The sequence below is a fragment of the Balaenoptera borealis genome (genome assembly GCF_965194805.1).
Source record: "Balaenoptera borealis genome assembly, chromosome: 16".
NCBI classification, from domain to species: domain Eukaryota; kingdom Metazoa; phylum Chordata; class Mammalia; order Artiodactyla; family Balaenopteridae; genus Balaenoptera; species Balaenoptera borealis.
In genome coordinates this window covers 28,383,558-28,399,836 of record NC_138872.1, presented here as the reverse complement: position 1 = coordinate 28,399,836, position 16,279 = coordinate 28,383,558, and positions in this window count along the sequence as shown.

Here is a 16,279-nt window from a genome sequence, read left to right as displayed (position 1 = left end):
TCTCATTTGCCTTCATTACTGTCTGAGGAGAGAGATTCTATTAATATTCCTATTTTATAGATGAGAAAACTAAGGTTTGTCTGGATCCAGCAGGAGTCCTCTCAGCCATTCTGTTATATTACCGTGTAACTGCAGTTTGACAGTAGCAGTGAGGAGAGGCAAGGAGGGTCTGTGATCCTAAAAGACAGAGAGAAAACTGAGTAGGAGCAGGTCCAGACTTTGTACTTCCTGGGGCTTAAACAATTTAGGGAGTGTTATTTAAGAAAAGGACTACATAATTACAGATATAAAATTAGGTAATAAAGTGGTGATTTGGTTAGAAAGATAAAAGAAACCTCAACAAATGACAAATTCTACAAAGAAAAATTACAAAGTCCAGAAAAATAACATTATTTTTATGAATTACCTGTTTGACATACCTCCATAAAACTTTCCATAAACAAGCTTCCGGTTCCATGTATACATTCCAAACCTCTCCTCTACTACCTCATACTGGTGGTATTGGGCACCGTAAGACCATCCATGTATATGGAGCTGCGACCTCTGACTCTGCACTTTCATGTCACAGTGCCAGGTGAGTCAGCTCAGTGTGCCAGGTAGGGGTATTCCTGGAAGCCATTCCTATACTAGGGCAGTTGGTAATAATTATCTACTCACAAAAGTGACTGGAAACAACATAAATAAAACCACTGAACCCAAATTAAATGTCAAGGTCCTCTTAGCCAGATCCCCAAAATGCTCACACTCACTCCAACCTCAGCTGACACAAGGGGAAGTCGGCCTGGAAGGAGATGGTGGTATTAACAGAATGAGGTTAAATTACCTCACTTTGGAAAATTTTACAAAAGCCTATGACCATATGAACACATTACGAGAGTGCCTCTCAGACCTCGGCTTCCCTGTCATTAAAATAGGAATGACAACAATGGTGCCATGGTCTAATTTTTCTCTGAAATGTATAGTCTTAATCAGGAGCTGGGAGATATTTGAGATGCCTGGATAAAGGCCCTGCTGACCCTTGCATCTTCGAAGCTTGCCTCTGCCCTGCACGTCCTGGAGCTTAAAACAAACACCACCAAACCCTGAGCCTCATTCCCAGATTAAGAAAGTGAGGCAAACGGAGGGCGGAAGGAACTTCCCCCGGACTCCAAATCAGGCCACACAAAGAGAGATTATTTGGACACACTCAGATTCCAGGACGCTGAGCATCTTCATGTGCCAACAACATACTGGGAACGGCCTCTATTTCGAGGATTTGTTAAGCACCTGGTGCCAGTTGAGAGTCATTGAAAGCGTCCCAGTCCTTCCCCTTCCCCACTGTGTGGGGTGGGGAGGGAGAGCCCGTAAGAATAAGAAGGTGGCCAAGCTGTCCTTAGTGTGTCCAGAGCGGAGGGAGCTGGAGGATCCTTATGCCTTATCTTGACCCAGCACATGAGCAACAGTAACATCCCGCCCTGTACACAGGCCTGTGGCTGCTCCGCTGCCTCCTCCGGCAGCCTGACCTTGGCAGTGTTTTCTTTTTTTTTTTTTTTAATTGGGGTATAGTTGCTTTACAATGTTGTGTTAGTTTCTGCTGTACGGCGAAGTGAATCAGCTATATGTGTACATACATCCCCTCTTTTTTGGTTTTCCTCCCCATTTAGGTCACCACAGAGCACTGAGTAGAGTTCCCTGTGCTATACAGCAGGCTCTCATTAGTTATCTATTTTATACATGTTAGTGTATATATGTCAATCCCAGTCTCCCAATCTCATTCCATGCCCCCTTTTCCCCTCTTGGTGTCCATACGTTTGTTCTCTACATCTGTGTCTCTATTTCTGCCTTGCAAACAGGCAAATGGCAAATCTGTACCATTTTTCTAGATTTCACATATATGTGTTAATATACAATATTTGTTTTTCTCTTTCTGCCTTACTTCACTGTGTATGAGAGTCTCTAGGTCCATCCACGTCTCTATAAATGACCCAATTTCATTCCTTTTTATGGCTCAGTAATATTCCATTGTATATATGTACCCCATCTTCTTTACCCATTCATCTGTTGATGGACATTTAGGTTGCTTCCATGATCTGGCTATTGTAAATAGTGCTGCAATGAACTGTGGTGCATGTGTCTTTTTGAATTATGGTTTGCTCAGGGTGTATGCTTGGCAGTGTTTTCTTCACTCAGCTTGAAACCAAGATGAAATCAGCCTCAGATGTCAGTTCCCTATTTTCTGTGCACCCCATGGCTGTATTTTGTTTTGTTTCATTTAATTCAAAGGGTGTCCTCTCCATACACATTTCCTTGTATCTGAATTTCTCTGGAAGGACTCACCAGAAACTGGTCCTAGTGGTGGCTACTGGGCTGACTGGGGAACAGGGGAAAGAGAAAAGCTTTTTAGAAAGTATTTTTTAAACCTTTTGGATTTTGTACCTTATAAACATATTATCTATTTTAAAAAAGTAAACAACACTTTTAAGGATATTCTATGAGAGAACAGAATAAGGTAGTGAATTAAAAGAAAACTCAGCCCAAATATGTCCCTCCCAACACGGCAGCTGAGAGAGTCAATTGAGATGTTCTTTCTGGAGGGCAACAGAGTCACTTTTCTCAAAAAATTTTGAGAAATTTTGTGCTGTGTCAATAGTCCTGTATTCTGATCTAGCAACTGTTTCTAAAAAGAAACTGACCCTAACCAAATAATGAAAGAGATTCAGAAAGATTTAACAACAATAATATTTACTATAACATTGCTATTAATGCCCCTCCCCCCCCCCAAAAAAACATAACCTAATTTCCTGGCCACAGGGCAATGCATGGTGAATGGGACTGGAACAGAATACCATACAGCCATTAAAAATGATGTTTTTGAAGAATATTAAGTGATATGGAAAGATTTTTTAAATATTCTCTCAATTCATTTATTTGTTCCAGAAATATTTTTGAGCACCTACTATGTAGATGCAAGCACTTCTTTCTAAGCCTAAGTTTCCTCACCTGGAAAACAGGTATTAACCATGCCTACCTCCCAGGTTTATCAGAGGCATGATACCCTGACTGACCCTCTACACCCTATGGCTGTTGTTTCTGCTACCGTTCTTATGAGGTTGTTTGATAGTACAAGCTCTTGAGGCAGCGTGTCCCCGGGCACTCCCTGCCCAAACCCTCCAAGGGCTCCCCAACAAGCTTTGAATACGGGGGCCTTTGGAAGCTGATCCCTGTCAACCCCATGTCCTATCACCTTCCCCCTCAGCCCTTCTTGCTCCAGCCACCGAACTGCCTGTTGTTTCTCAAATACACCAAGCACCCTCCTGCCTCAGGGCCTTTGCACATGCTATTCCCACTGCCTGGGCCTCTCTTCCCCTAGACACAGCTGCCTCCTCACCTCCTCCCTCACGTCCTTCCAGTCTCTGCTCAGTGTCATCCTCCCAGGGAAAACCCTCATCCTCCCCCTCATCATTCACATTTCTTTTCATAGCTCTCCAGCCTCCTGACATTCAGTGTGTTCTTGTGTCTGGGTCTCCTCTACCAACTGTGAGCTCCCAGAAGGCAGGGTCCACACTTCTTTGCCCACTTTTCCTGCAGTTAGAGATTGGCAATGCACTTAACCATAGTAAAGACTCTGAGAAGGCCTGGAGCAGAAACTCCTCTTTCTCTTTGCTTCCTCCATTGTTTCCCAAACATACTCAACCCTGAAGTCCTGTGTCCTCAGAACACTTCCTAAACAGCCCACAGGAACAGTGAAAACACCATGTATAGAAGGTGCGTCTCCAGGATGTGACAAGGGACCCTTCCTCCTCTGCCAGTGCCTCGCTTAAAGTACAGGCTGCTTCCCCTGGGACCAGATTTCCCAGACCCAGGAACTGTCCTCAGTCTCCAGTCCCCACCACACATGCCTCTCAAACTACCGCAGTGCCTCCAGGGGGCCAGGTTCCACCTGCCAAAGAATCAGGCCCAGCTTCCAATGGGGATATTCCAGGACACGCCCTGCTGGCCCTTCCTATCTCTGAGCCTCAACTGCTCCATCTGTCCAATGGAGGTAGTAACATTCAACTTGAGTGGACTCAGAAAGGTGCCCTGAATACGCAACCCAAGCGAGATTCTGGGTTTCTGTCCTTAGAAAGGATTTGATTCTAAACTAGGCAGGATCAGAGCAACCACAGAGCCATGAGATCATGGGGCACCAGTCCCCCTGGATTCCCAGGAAGAAGCAGCCAGGAGACGCAGCAGGGGAGAGCTCAGCTCAGGAGGAGCACCCGGAGAGCCCAGCCCTCGCAGCCTCTACTCTCCCACCCCCAGCCCTGTGCAGCCCACCCTACAACATCCGGCTGCTTGGAGCTGTGCCCACCCGCCACCCTGATGTTCCCCTGTGTGCCCACCGCCTGCCATGCTCTTCCTGGCTCACTCCGCCTTGTCCTGTGGAAGTCACTTCCTGGAGCCTTTCCTGACCCCCTCCCCGGCTGAGCTGGGAGACCCTTTACCGAGTCTCCTGGATTTTTCCTGATGTATCAGATTGTGTTGCATGTCCACTTACAGGTCCACTCTCCCCACGAAGGCAACAGTGAGCACTAGGGGTGGCAGGGACTGGCCTGCTCCTCTCCCACACCCCAGGGTCCAGCCCAGTGTACACAGCAGGCACTCAATTAATATTTGAGAACAGAACTGAGAAAGAGCCTGTCCACTGCTCCTGTACATCCCCCATCCTCCCTGCTTCTCTCCTCCCAAGGGCCTTCCAGAGGGGTGACTGGTGCAGGTCGGGGGGGCCCTGATGGACATGTGTTCAAATGCTGGTTCCACATTCTCTTGGCTGTGTGATCCTGGAAAAGTGGCTCCACCTCTCTGAGCTACATCTCCGCCACTACAAACTGGGAATGGTGATATCGCTTCACAAGGATGTTATGAGAGTCAAATGAGGTAATGGGAACCAAACATTCTGCACGGGACTTGTCACATATGGTAAGTGATCAACAAACCTCATGATTACTACCACTACTACTATTGGAATTACTGTTATGGGTCAGAGTGAAATTCTGGTTCCACTAAAAAGTTTCTGGCTTGAATCCTGGGCTGTTCCATCAGAGTAAAACCCAACAGTGAGTAAAGCTCACTGTGGACAGGTCTGTGGGCCCCTTTCTATTGTGTCGGGGAGGGAGATTGGACTGAGAGTCTGTTCTTTTCAACCCCTTGCCCCAGCAAGGGCTGAGAGTGAAGCCAGCACCTGCAGAGACAGGAAACCTGGGACCCGTGCTCTGACACTACAGTGACCCTCCCAGCTGGGAGAGTCTCCTGACCTTGCAGGCTTCGGGCTTTTATCAGGTAAATGGAGGTGATGAGAGCTCCCAGGATATAGCATCTGAGAAAGGGCTTGGCAAGTATAAAAACAGGGCTGAGCTGTCCAGGTGGGACTGTTATCACTGAGCTGCTGCTGGGGCTGAGCATGCCTCCGTCTCTCCATCTTTCTGAGGCTCAGCTTTCTGTCTGGACAATTAGGAGATGGCAGCTACTTGTTTGGAGGCCCCTGCAGACCTCCCTCCTTGACTTCCTCTTGTCTTATTTCAAGATGTATTCACTCATTCAACAAATATTATCTGAGCCCCTGGTCTGTGCCAATTACTAGGAAGAGAGATGAAAACACAAGGAGTTACATTCTAGTGAGGGAGACAGAACAATAGATGAGCAAGTGAACCAAGAAATGAGAAATGTTCTAAATAAAAATGAAGCAAAGTAAAGAAACAGGCATGAAAGAAAAGAGGCTGCTTTATATAGCATGGTCAGGGAGGCCTCTCCTCTGAGGTGAGACACGAAGGGTAAGAAAGAGGCAGCCGCGTGGAAATCAAGAGGAAGGATGAGAGGGAGCAGCATGTGCAAAGGGCCTGGGGTAAGAATGAGCTTAGTACATGTGAGCCAAAAAGCCAGTGGCTAGAATGGAGGCAGAGGAAGAGACTGATGTTAAATTGCTGAGAGTCTGTGGGCCACAGAGGGGAGTTTCGATTTTAAACATAAAGAGAAGCAGTTTAAGGTCAAGACTGGGAATTCTGGAGTCAGCCAGTCATGGTTCCAATCCAGCTCTACCACCCACTAGCTGCCTGACTTGGGAAAGTTCCTTAAACTCTGAACTTTCCATTTCCTCATCTGTAATCAGAAGAATAATTTCACCTACATTGTAAGGTGTTACCTTGAGTACCCAAGATGATGCCAGCAAAACCTGGCCAGAGTGTGGCTCAATAAAAAAGGTGCTATGCTAATGACAATGTCAGAGATTATACAGCACAATCACGGGGGCTCCTGATAGATCTCCTCAAATCCTGGCAGAGATCACACGGGCTTGGGTCCTGGAGCCAGGAAGCCAGCTGCACCAGGTGCCAGCACAAACAACTAGGGCGTCCAACAGTCTTCTGGGGGTAGGGGGCAGGTGGGCCGCTGAGGGAAGTAGGGGAGGGAGCAGACAAGCCTGAGGATCATGGGGGATTTGGCCCCAGCTGACCTCCATCAGCTCTCCACTCCCAAATCCTTCAGGTTTCAGGAGTGGGGACAAGTTTTGAACCTGAAAATCCCAGAATTTTTAAATCCTGAGGTCATCAAATCCTTAGAATCCCTTCAGTCTAAAACCCTAGATGCCCATCATGTTCATCCCTTAGACTGTGATAGTGAAATGGTCCTTAGGCCATCACCTGACACCAGGGCAAGTCAGAGTGGAAAGAGATGATAGTCAAGGTCCTACTGTATAGCACAGGGAACTATACTCAGTATCGTGTAATAACCTATAATAGGAAAGAGTCTAAAAAAGAATATATATATATATATATATATATATATATAACTCAATCACTTTGTGCTACACCTGAAACCAACACAATATTGCAAATCAACTATATTTCAATAAAAAATTTTTTTAAAAGTACAATACCCTAAAAAAAAAGAAAGAAAGAAAGAGATGGTGGTTTTCACTGTGAGGTTAAAAATCAAACCCAGTGTTTCCCACAGTAGGAGAAAAGAGGGATAACTATTTTTAATTAGATGTACCAAATAAATCCTCTAGGGCAGCACTGTCTGCTAGAATGTTCTGTGTGGGTGAAATGTTCTATATTTGTCCTGTAGAGTAGCCACTAGCCACACATGGATATTGAGACCTTGAAATGTGATTAAGCACAACTGAGGAACTGAATTTTAAATTTTATTGAATTTTAATTAATTTAAATGAAAATAACCACACAAGGTTAGTGGCTATTGTACTCAATAGTATAGCTCTAGAGTCAAAGTTACTCCTCTTCTCCTCCCTTGCACCAAGTCTGGTTACCTCAAGGAAGTAAATGTGCCCGGCTTCTTTTACTTGAAGGTAGACTAGAATTTAATAACACCGTTTTGTTCCTATTCCATTATATTTTCCCCAGTATTTTTCTAATTGTGACAAATGATACTCCACCCAATCCCACCTCTGCGTGTGACACATGGGGAAACCAAGGCCCAGAAAGGGGAGGTGACTAGCCTGGATCACGCTGATGAGGCGGCAGAAGCAAAAGGACGCCTGTGCAGACCAGGACAGATGGTGGAGGCTGGGAGGGGAGGCTTGGGTCTCCTCAGGGCTCGGGGGTCTCCCCTCCCCAATCCTACAGCCTGTGAGCCTGGAAGGTCAGAGGCTGGGCCTGACAGATGGGATTTTGCAGGGGAAGAGTGTTCTGAGAGTGAGGGGCCTTTGTCCTCCTAGTGTTCCAACCCCAGATGGCAGGGCCAGGCCAGAGTGCAGCTGGGGGGAGTAGAGCCCCTCTAGAACTGGAAGGTCATGGCCCCAGAGACAGAATCTTTGTGGAAATTTAACACCCAAGACCCTCCACCTAAGGGCCTGGAGCAGGCCTTTTCAGCTTTCAACTTGACCTCTCTATTCTATATGCAAATCAGATGCAAATGAGCCTGCAGTGCTGCAGGAGCCCCACCTCCCCTTCTCTCTTGCTGGGGCCCAACCCGCAGGTCCAGACACTGCAAGCCCCAGGCCCATTCTCAGCACAGATTCCTCAGACTCCTCACCCTGGGGATGGGCACAAAATGGGCTCACCTGTCCCATCTATGCCTGGACCCTGCTTCAGACTCTGGGTCACTCCTGCCCTCTCTCCCCACATCCATCTTCCACCCAGTGCAGGCAGATCTTTTAAAAATATCAATCAATATTACAAAACTATAGTAATCAAAACAGTATGTTACTGGTATAAAAACAATCGAGGGCCCAGAAATAAACCCATGCATATATGGTCAACTAATATTTGACAAAGGAACCAAGAATGCTCAATGAGGAAAAGATAGTCTCTTCAATAAATAGTGCTTGGAAAAGTGGATATCCACATGCAAAAAATGCAATTGGACCCCTATCTTACAACACTCAAAATATTAACTGGAAATGGATTAAAAGCTTAAACCTAAGATTTGAAACTGTGAAATTCCTACAAGAAAACATGAGTATAAAATGCCTCGACATTGGTTTTGGCAATATTTTAGATATGACACCAAAAGCACAAGCAACAAAAGCAAAAGTCAACAACTAGGACTACATCAAATGAAAAAGCTTCTGTACAGCAGAAGAAACAATTAACAGGACTTCCTCGTGGCACAGTGGTTAAGAATCCACCTGCCAATGCAGGGAACATGGGTTTGAGCCCTGGTCCGGGAAGATCCCACATACCACAGAGCAACTCAGCCCGTGTGCCACAACTACTGAGCCTGCACTCTAGAGCCTGCAAGCCACAACTACTGAGCCCATATGCCACAACTACTGAAGCCTGCGTGCCTAGAGCCCATGCTCTGCAACAAGAGAAGCCCCCGCTGGCTGCAACTAGAGAAAGCCTGCGTGCAGCAACCAAGACCCAATGTAGCCAAAAACTAAATAAATAAATAAATTTATTTTTTAAAAAAGAAGAAACAATTAACAAAATAAAAAGGCAACCTAAAGGATGGGAGAAAATATTTGCAAATCATATATCTCATAAGGAATTGATCCTGTAAAGTACTTTTTCTTTTTTTAATTTATTTTTGGCTGTGTTGGGTCTTCGTTGCTGTGCACAGGCTTTCTCTAGTTGCGTCGAGCAGGGGGGCCATTCTTCATTGCGGTGCATGGGCTTCAAGGGATTGATCCTTGAATAGACATTTCTCTAAGGAAGACATACAAATGGCCAACAGGTACATGAAAAGGTACTCACCATCACTAATCATCAGGGAAATGCAAGTCAAAACCACTGAGATATCACCTCACACCTGTTAGAATGATTGTCATCAAAAAGACAAGAGATTTAAAAAAAAAAAAAGACAAGAGATAACAAGTGTTGGTGAGGATGTGGAGAAAGGGAAACCATTGTGCACTATTGGTGAGAAGGTAAACTGGCACAACCACTCTGGAAAACAGTATGGAAGTTTCTCAAAAAATTAAAAATAGAACTACCATGCCAGCAATTCCACTCCCAAGTATAGCCCCAAAGGAAATGAAATCACTATCTCAAGGAGATTTCTGCACCCCCATATTCATTGTAGCATTATTTACAATAGCCAAAACATGGAAACAATGTGTCTATCAACAGATGAATGGAGAAAGAAAATGTAAAAAAAAATATATATATATATATATATATATATGTGAGTGAATGAAGGACCAAATGCCCATTCTGAAACCCCTGAAGAGGCAAAGAGATTGGGATGAGAAATGCAATAATAATCATTTGTTCATTCAACAAATTTATGAGCTCCTACTATGTGCCAGGCACTGGGGTAGGGCCTGGGGATACAGTGGTGAACAAGACAGAAGCTCTCTGCTTTCCATGCCCACAGCCAGTGGGGGAGACAGAGAAGGCACAGGGATTACAGTTGTGAGTGATCACGGGCAGCTGTGGGGTCCAGACGAGGGGGCAGGGCAGGCTTCTAGAAGGAAGTCACGTCTGGGCTGCAGCCCAGAGAGTGAGCAGGAAGACCCAGCCAGAGCACAGGAGGGGAACAGAGAAAGAGGTATGGCGCTGGAAGAGATGGGAAGCCAGGGCACGAAGGTCACGCAGGTCCTCAGGATCCCTGGCAGGAGCGGGGCAGGGGTGGGGTGGAAGACCTGTCCTGGCATCACTATTTCCCCAGCTTTACAGACAGAAACACAGAGGCCCAAATCAGAGCAGGGACAGATCCACCCCTTCCCAACTCCCCTCCAGTGTTCTTCCCACTGCAGCATGGTCTTCCAGGAATCCCAAGTCCTTCCCCAGGACCTTCTGGAGTCTTGGGAATGGGCCACTTTCCTGGCCCGCCCACACCTCCCCACCCCTGCAGACCAGTCCTGCATTAAATAACTCTGACCCCAACGTGGAAAAGGTGATTCCCTTTCTGAGTCCTTTTCAAGTCTCCTTACATCAGTGAGAAAGTCTTCTCTGCTGCTCTGTGTTTAACACCAGTGCCCACTAGTCTCCTGCATAACAAGTAGAGAGCAGGCCTCAGCTGCAGCCTGGGCGCTGCATCAGCCTGAAACACTGTCTCCATTTCCAGAGGTACATTCTATTCATGACAGAAGATACATGCTTTTCATTTCGTGTGTCAAGTTTCCTTTTACAATGAATCCATGGTCAACTGTAAAACACATTTTGGAGAAAATTAAGGAAGTCAGTTGTGGACTAAATATTAGATATCAGAGAAATGTTGATATTATTAAGTGAAACAGTGGTCCTGGAAATAGCCTTACTTTTTGGACATGCAAACTAAAGTATCTGGGGACAAAAATTGATGCTATCTATAATTCACATTAAGATACTTCATAAAGAAATAGATGAAGCAAATATGGAAAATTCCAATGTTAAATTTGGGTATTGGGTATGTAGTTCATAGTGTCATTCTGTATTTTTCTGTGTGTCTAAAATTATTCGAATTCAATCTTAGCCAGTTGATTTAAAGAAAAAACGTTAAGCAACAATCATTATGGCAGACTCTGGGCATGGCCAAAATTGTGAACATGCCATGAGAGTGAAGGAAGCCTGGGCGAGGTGGGAAGAACGTTCTGGGTTGGGAAAACCAGAAGCTTGGGGCTCCTTCCCCTGGGACCCCCTGATTCTCCCCTCAGGGCTGGCTTCTGGTGCTCTGAGCAGCTCCGCAGGCCTTGCCACTGATTGTTCCCTCCCCGGTATATTTGCTCTCAGGTTTGGAGCCAGGGAGGAAGCCAACAGCTTAGCTGTCCTCGAGGGGCCCGGCCACACTGCCAGTGCCTGGAGTGGGGAGGGGCAGAGGGCACAGCCCCTTCTCATCAGCCCATCCCCCCCTTTGGACCTGGGCCTGGGCATCTGCCTCTCACTGGCTACCTCACTAGACAGATGGGGAAACAGGCCCAGGCCTGACCCAGATGCCCTGTCTCCAGGGTCTGGGTGCTTCCTGAGGACCCAGGACACACAGTCCTGCAGAGGGAAGAGGTGAAGACAAGGCCTGTGGCACCAAAGGGGTCAGAAGCCTGCCTCTGGCCCCCAGCAAGTCAGGGGCATTGCGGGAGGGTGGGGGAGAGAAGTGTGAGGAGGTTGAGATGAGGGTGCGGTGCCCCCCAGCAGGAGAGGATCCCCCCTCCATCAGTGCAGCCCAGCTCCCCTCCACCTGTCACTCACACATGGACCTGAAAGTCACTCTTACCCTCACGCCCAGCTGTCCCTTCTCAAGGTCTCCCCTGTCACTCATCAGTCAACAAATATTTCCTGAGCTTATCTGTGTGCCAGGCACAAACTAGGTACCAGGGCCTCAGCCAGGAACAAATCAGACATGGTCCCCACCCTTGCCGAGCTGATGCTGGTGGGAGTCAGACACCAAACAAGGTATCTGAGAGAACACGTAACACAGCATCAAGGGCACAGTGAAGAAAACGGGAGCGGCATGTGCAGGGAGACAGAGTCGGCAACCAGGCTATTTTAATAAGGGGTCACCTCTGAAGGGTGAGTTTGAGCAGAGACCTTAATAAAGTGAAGGAGGGGCCATGGGGTTGCCTGGAGAAAGAGCCCCAGGTAGAGGGAACAGCAAGGGCAAAGGTCCTGAGGCAGGGCACGAGTTTGCCACATGAGAGACAGCAGGGAGGCCAGTGTGGCTGGAGTGGAGAGTGAGGGAGGAGGGAGGAAGCCGTGCTCAGTATGATGGGAGCAGAACCCCATAGGGCCGGTCCATGGGGAGGAACCGAGCAGGGCTGGGAGGGTTCTGAGCAGAGGCAGGATAGGCTCTGAGCCGTGTTGTGAAGGGCAGAAGGGGGAGAAGTAGGATGGCCAGTGAAGAGATGACCGCAGAAGTCCAGGCAGGACATGAAGGAGGCTGGACAGGGTGGTGGCAGTGGAAGGGTACCGAGTGGCCCGATTCTGGGTCCCAAAGGATCTGCTAAGAGATTAGATGTGGGGTGTGCGAGAAAAACAGGCGTTGGGAGAGGAGAGAGCAGCTCCATTGCAGAGACCGTGTTCCTTGCTGTATCCCCGGTGCAGGGACAGAGTTAATCTCAATCAATATTCACGTAAAAGAGAGATAAAGGAAGACAGAAATTCCCAGCCTCAGGTTCCTCTTCAGACCAGGCTGGCTTTTTTCTTTTTCAAGCCTGTCATAGGCGACCTCTGGTGGCTAATGATTGGAACTGCAAATCCTCAGGTTGAGGGCCATAAGGAAGAGTATGAACCCTGGAACATCCTTGGCTGGAAAAAAATCAGAGACCATATCCCAGCCCTCACCCATTTTACAGATGAAGATACTGAGGCCCACCTACGGTTGAGGTCTGATCTCCATCTCAATGGCTGCTCCTTCTGGGCTCCCAGCTGTTGTTTTCCAGAGCTGAGTGGGCATTTCATGAAATCCCCCACAACCTCCCATAGGATGCTGGGAGTCCATCCTTGGCATTCCTACATTCCTAGGAAGCATCATGATGCCTCATCTTGCATACATTCCAAATCCCCAAATTAGCCCACACCTTCCCTACTTAGCTAGATGGGAAATCTCTACCCCATCTGGGCTGGAATTTCCACCATCATTCGCTCCTGGAATCCTGCCCCAGGGCGCCCAGCAGAGGTCTGTCAGCAGGGACCCATTTGCCACATACACACCTGAAAGTTGTTCCCATTCCAGCCCAGTTTTTTCAACTTGGGTAAGGGACGTGCTCCCCCATCTGCACACCCCATTCAGGTGGCACCACAATTCCCCCCAACTTCAACTCTTGGCGTGCCTTGAGCTGTCATTGTTCTTCACACAGGACAGAGCCAAGGAGAGAGAAGGAGGTCCTAGGTATGCTCTCAGCAGAGCAGAGGAGGCTGTCACCCCCCTTGAGCTGCATGGAAGACTTCTATTGATGCGACACTAGGATGGCATTTGATGTTTCTTTTATTTCTTTTTCTTCATTTTTTTCTTTTTTTCAGCAATTTTTAATTTTAGGTTACACAACTAACAGGGTTATAGACTCCTAGAAAAGTAAAATATTTCATTTAAGTCTAAAGTCCTCTTCAATCACTTCCCATTCCACTTCCTACTCCCTGACCCCCTCCACACACACAGTCCCAAAGGTAACCACTGTTGTCAATTTGAAATTCATCTTTCCAGATTTTTTCCTATAGACGTATATGTGGTAAACACACACGCAGCCCTAAAGAATATGTAGCTTTTATTTGTGGAGAATATAATTTTTTTACACAAATGGAATCATCATACTGTACATATTCATCTTGTGAATTTTTTCTCCAGTCTGTTCTGGACTCTTGAGTTCAATTCATGGATATGAGATTGTATTCCCTTTGGTGGGGTCTGCACCATGCTGCGAGCCCTGATCAGGGAGCAAACAAGTCCTGAAACTGGTCTGGAGGCACCCTTGGAAGCCCCTTTCCCTAATCCTCTTCTCCCGCGTCTTCTTTTCCCCTGCTCTCTTTCCTCCTTCCTACCACCTTCCACCTTTTTCTCACCTTGGCACCTAGGCCCCACACAACCCCAGTGAGAAGGTTCTAAGCGTCCAGATGCCCTTTGCAAGGTCCATCTCCCCGGAGTTTGGGGCTTCCTGCACCCCCTGGTGGCTTCTCTGAGTAACGGCAGTGGCGCCTTCAGCCCCTAATCCAATCGCCCATCAACCCATTCAGAAAGCGCTGCACACCTCCGCAACTGCAAGTGAACCTCCGGTGCCTGCCTTGGGGGACCCGCCACGAATCAGCTGATGTTTGCCCTGGAAACTCTCCTGGTGGAATGTGAGTGACCTCCTGACCGGCCAGAAGAGTCTACCTGTTTGAGAGCACCCAGGGCAGCGCTTTGTGGAGGACTCGTGGTCCTGGTGCAGCGTCCTTGGAGAGCAACTGGGTGATCGCTCTCAAGTATGTTTTAGTTCATGGCCAGGGATTGATTCTACAGGTATTTCACACCTGGGCAAAAAGACAGATTGCCACGGTATTTGTTGCAGCGTTGTTCTTGATGGCAAATGACAGGCACCCTGCAATAGGGGCAGGCTAAGTTCATCCCTGTGCTTTTGGGTGATGGAACACTGCTAGGTCCTGCCGTTCCCGGCCTGAGACTCCCTCAAAGTGGCTCTACAGGCTCCCTGCACTCTGCAACCTACCCCTGCTAGGTCCTTCCCCACTCCACCTCCCCCTCACCCTGCTCTCTCTTTTTTCTACAGAGCATATCCTCTAACGTACTGAATAATTTCCTTATTCTTTACCATTTACTGTCCATCTTGCTCCACCAGAAAGAATATCAGCTCTCCAAGGACAACAGCTTTGTCTATTTTGTTCAGTTTTATATCCTAAGCTTCTCTCACAGTGCCTGACATACAACTGACACTTAATAAAAGTTTGTTGAATGAATGAAGCCAATGAATGAAGGTCTCAATGCTGGGAATATAGAAAGATCTCTAAGATATTAAGCCGTAAAAGCAAGCTTCAGAATGACGTGGATGATGTGCCCCACTGTATAAAGAATGTTTTCCCATAAACCTAAAACTGCTAACAACTTTTAATTAATTAATTAATGTCTATTAATTAAACAACAAAGACTATAAAAATATCTGGAGATGACAAGGAAGGGGGGAACATTTTGGCTGGGGTTCATTCATTCACATATGCAACAAACATTAAATTCCCAGGGTATACTGGTTATATTAGACACAGATGTCAAGAAAGGTTTCTTTGGAGGAGGTGGTATTTGAGATTGGCTTTGAAACATATGTAGGATTGTGGCAGAAAAAGATGGGGCAGAACGGATATTCTAATAAAAGGATCAGTACGGAAATTTTGGTGGCTTAAAAGTACTGTAAACACTTGGAGAATTGTGAGCAGTTCTGGTTGTAAGTAGCAAAGGCTACATATAAGAAAGAGGAAGTGATAAAGTTGTCAGGATTTATTGGTCCCAGCTGAGAAAGGATGTAAATGCGAGGCTTGGGCATTTCTCTTCGTTTGGTGAGCAACGGGGGAGTCTTTGAAGGTTGACAATAAAGACATATATATATAGATATATATAGATTTTTTTTTTTTTTTTTTTTTGGCCGCGCCACTGGCATGCGGGATCTTAGTTCCCCAACCAGGGATCGAACACGCACCCCCTGCAGTGGAAGCTCGGAGCCCTAACCACTGGACCGCCAGGGAATTCCCCAAAGATATATTTTTAAGTTAAAAATAAAAATGACATAAGGAGCACCCGTGAGATGGATGTGGGTCACACCTAAGACAGAACTTCCTGAGAGTCGGGAGGGGGCATCACTGGGAAGGAGAGATTTGGGCGGGCAGCAGCCTCACGGCTGCATCCTGGTAGAGGACGAGCAAATTCTTGTGTCCCTACGACCCAAAGTGTTGGGTTCATCACTTCCTGAGCCCCTGCCAGCTGAGAGAGGGGCCCGGTCTCCTCCCCTGGGGTCTGCTTACCTCTCACCCCAAGCATTTGCCAGGGGAGTGATTGCTTATCAAGTAAATGTCTGTCTCAGAGAATAAGACAAAAAGCAAGCCAGAATTATTTGTAGACCTCAACACACAGTGAGCCAGGCCCTGTGAGATTCATTTCACACCGTGTGTGCACAAGTTTGAGTCTGGGTTCGAATCCTGACCCGCACTTACCGGCTATAGCACCTTGAGGGAGTCACTTAACCTCTTTGAGCCTCGGTTTCCCCATCTACAAAGTAGGGAATAAAAGTAGCACCTGCCTAGGATTATTGACAGATTTAATTGGATATGAACTATTACTATTTGGCAGAGTAGTATTTGTCAGTGGATATCAGAGACTACCTCTGCCAGACTCTTGACTTCTCTGGGCCTCCGGTTCCTCATTCGTAAAATGGGGATAGTAGCTGTATCTCCCCCAAAAGCCTGTGGTAGGGCTT